Below are 4485 nucleotides of genomic sequence, written 5' to 3' on the forward strand. Positions count from 1 at the left end.
CATTTGGTACAAGTAGGAATTTAAATCTTGACTTCATTAGCAAAATGATCTAATCAACTCTCAATATCAGGCTTTTATTGAGCACTTACTCTGTGCCCTGAAGTCACTTTCAGATTTTAATGATGCAGCATTACAGTGCCTGCTCAAGCCCATAGTATTTTATGGTAGAACATTATGTCCTTACATATCATAAACCTATCTAATCTACTGGAAAACATGAGAAAACACTAATTTTCTTTATAAGTATATTTCCTATATAATCTTCATAGTCTATATTCTATTTCAGTGGATATGTCAAGAAATACACAGAAAGCAAATCACCAAATGTTCATGGCATGATTGAGATAGTATAAACAGCCAGAGTCTGCATATGTGAGGGAATGTCTGTGAAACAGGTCAGCTGAGGAATGAATCTTTAAAACTGCAAAGAGCTTTATTGTGTCTGCCATATATTTGGGGAAATACAGTGTATAATGTACTCTGAGGGGAGGCATGATGTATCTCTATACAATTTATTCACTATACAAAATACTGAGTGAGTCAGTTAGGAGTAGAAATATAGCTAGTACTTTGCTGTGTACTCTGACACAAGTTTGCATCTGCCCAGAGCAAGACACACTTTATAAACTTCTAACTTAAAATAACCCTTACCTAAATTGAAAAAGTAAAAAGAGAAACACAAATTGACAATATAAACAAAGAAAAGGGGGTAGTACTACAGATCATACAGACATTGTGAAGGTATTAGAAAGATACTATGAACAACTTTATGTCAATATTTTAAAATAAAGATGAAATAGGCAAATTACTTGAACAATTATTGAAATTATACAAAAATATATAGAAAACTTAAAAATTCCTATATTTATTTAAAAAATTGAATCTATAATTTAAATCCCTCCAACTGTAATAATTTTGGACAAAGTTGACTTCACCAGTAAATTCTTAAAATATAGCTTATGAATATAGGTACAAACTCCTTAGTAAACTATTAGCAAATCTAATTACATGATACATAAAAAATAAATAACAAAGTTGCATATCTTCTAGTTAAAAATATGAGTTTAACAATTAAAAATGAAGCAATATAATTTACCAAATTAATAGGAAAAAAGAAGAAAAATTATATAATTATTTTAATAGCTACAGAAAAAACGATTGAAAAAATATAGCAACATGCATGATGAAAATTCTTAGTAACCTTTGAATGAAAGGGATCTGATAAGAAATATCTACAAAAAACAAGAGTAAATAACACATTTATGATAAATTATTGAACCTTTCCCCTGAGATTGAGAAAAAGACAAAAATCTCTGCTCTCATAGAGTTATTAAATTTTATTAAACATTATTCTAGATTATCTTGTAAGTAAAACAAATTTTAAAAACAAAAGATATAAAGGTTTAAAGAGGAAAAATATTTACTTGCACTGTGATTACATAGGTTAAAAAGTAGTTAAAAATCCTAACAATCCATATAAACTATTAGAATTCATGAGCAAATGCAGCAAATCATCTGTATATAAAACTAATAAAAATATTTTTTCTATATAATAAAAATATTTGGAAAATTAAATTAAAAATTAAATCCATTTATAGTATCACCACAAACATTACACGACTAGAAATACCACTAATGAAAGAAATGTAAGACCTCTACACAGATAGATAGAAAGCATTACTGAGAGAAAATAAAGAAGAGCTAAATGAATTGAAGAATATATATGCACATGGATTAGAAAATTTAATATTGTAACAGTGGCAATTATTTATTGTCAACAGATACAATTAAACTGACAAGATGATTTGAAAATTTATATAGAGATGCAAAGCATCTTCAAGATGAGTCAAAGCAATCTTGAATGGAAAGAACAAAGTTACAAGACTTAACAATAAAAGATGTCAAATCTTTTTAAAACTTACAATAATAAAAAGTATGATATTAGCACAAGGATGAGCAAATGGACCGCACAAACAAAAAATAAATTCAATAAATAGACTTACATATAAATGGTCATTGAATTTATGACAATTTCCAGTGAAGCATAGTAGAAAAGAGAATATTATTTTCTCAATAAAGATACTAGAACAATTGGCTACCTGTGTGAAAGAACTTGGATGCCTCTTACTGAACATAGACACAAAATCAATTTCATATTAAATGTAGATATAAATTTGAAAGGTAAAAAAAAGTAAATTAAAATAAAACAGGAAACTATTTTCATATCTTTAGGCAAAATGTTCTGAAACAAAATGCAAAAAGCATCAGTTATAAGCAAATTAAAAAGGTTGGGTTTATCAAAATTAATTTCTGTTCATCAAAACACACAATTAAAATAAAGATAATGAAACCTATATGTAGATTTCTCTGGGACATTTGCAATATAAATATCCAATAAAAGATTCATAATATCCAGAATTTCTATCATTTATCTATCATCTACCTATCAATCATCTATCTAATCATCTATCATCTATCCATTTATCTAATATATATATAACTCCCACAGACCAACGAAAAAATAGTAACCAATTCTTCCCTCCTCAGAATCATATGGTTTTGCTTCTGTGAGAAGCATTAAGTAGGGGATGAGAGCTATGCTGGTTTCTAATTCCTCCCTTGAGTACATAGTTGACTTTTAACCTAAAAATTTCAGAAGAAAATTTTAAGCTTAAACATACTCTGATGATCATCTTCAATTTATTTTTTTCCTCTTCTGACAGCACTTAAGTTATCCAGGCATACTTGTAGAAGTTTTCTTCTCTAATTAGAACTCTGAGAAAGATGGATTACAATAATTTTTGGAAAAATAAAAAAAGAGGGGGAATAAGAGAAGAGGGGGCCAAGAAAGAAGAAAGAAGAAGAGGTGAAGAAACAGGCTTAAAGAACCAAGATGACTTGTTTTTAATTTTACTGTGAAATTCCCAAATATTAACTTCACTGAAAAAGAAATGATTACGCTTATATTAATAAACTCTCAATAAAGTAAGGCTCAGTCTTCAAAACCTTGGAATACACTGCTGAAACACCTTCATTACTTCTGGCAACTTACTTTTATCTAAGTTTCTTGTTAGCTACTGTTACTAATTTATGAAGCTGAATCATCAAACATCCTTGTCTAATGTGTCTTTGGGGAGGTCTAATTGTTGTTCAAGTTCACTGTGACACTTTTAACCTGTTAATCATTATTTTCTCTTTACCCTATCTTAGTCTTAAATTTAGTTTTACCAGAAAACTCTGTCCAATTCTAACCTGCTTTGGCATTTATAGTCCTCTTTATTCTGCACATATTTAACTGCTTGATATTTCCCATTGTTCCCCGCCCCCTTTTTTTTTAACTAAAAATATACCACATCCAATTTGTCCTATAATTTCACTAAATTCACAAGGCTATATTTATTATATGCTAAATACTTTACCTGTGAGACTTAAAGGAATATATACATCATTATCCTTAAACCATTTTTTATTCACTTAAATATTCTCTCTTCCATTGTTTTATTCAACTTAGGAGGATTTTTTAAGTTTGTAAGTATTTGTCATTTAAGTTTAGCTTCTCCTGACACATAGAAATGTATAGGCTCTCTCAATAAGCCTTATTGAATCTAGACATTGAATCTGTTGATTTAAGAGAACTTAAAAAAATGATATAATGTTTACTTGTTTCTTATCCAAAATAACACACTTTCTAAATGTTCTTGATAACAATATTATTTCACTTCTTATTTTATTCCATACTTCAACCTAGAATCATTTAATTTCCAAAAGTATTCCTCTACATACATTAATCGCTCTATTCTTAACTGTAATGTCTTGAGGGACCTATGCCAGTCTTCATTTTTTTTCTATTCTCTTCTCATGTAAATTTTTCTCTTTAAAAATGAGGTATATTTTTCTCTTTAAAATTTTTCTCTTTAAAAATGAGGTATATTTCTCTGAGTATGTTTCCTCTTGTCTTATTAGTGGCCACAAAGTATCCTTCACCTTCTTCACCACTTTAAGAATTGCCAACTCTACGTATTACTATGTTCACCAAACACCTAACACCCAGCCCAAAACACAACATATTTTAATTATCCAATATTTTGCAATTATGAGACAAAATATTCACATTTAACTGAATTTGCAAGTTTTCATCTGTCTAGTTGACATCTTATTAATGTAGATGATGTACCCATGGCATGATTGAAAATGACAATGTGGATGTGTGACAGCATTTTATAAAATGGCATTTCCATAGTTTTTACATAGGAGCATTGTAGGGGAATTTCTTAGTGCCCAGTTCCAAAATATTCCCTTCCATGTTGAGGGAACTCAATTGTTAAGATTCATTTTCCCATTTTCCATCTCTTTGTGGTTTCTGGTATTAAGGAGATGGAATTACTTATCATATTGTTAATGTAAAGAAAGATGATATGGACATACATGTTCAGATTAGGTCTGCCTTCTTTCCTAGTATGCATTTTATGAGATATCTCCATGTAG

This window comes from Pteropus alecto, unplaced genomic scaffold, assembly GCF_000325575.1.
Source record: "Pteropus alecto unplaced genomic scaffold, ASM32557v1 scaffold61, whole genome shotgun sequence".
NCBI classification, from domain to species: Eukaryota; Metazoa; Chordata; class Mammalia; order Chiroptera; family Pteropodidae; genus Pteropus; species Pteropus alecto.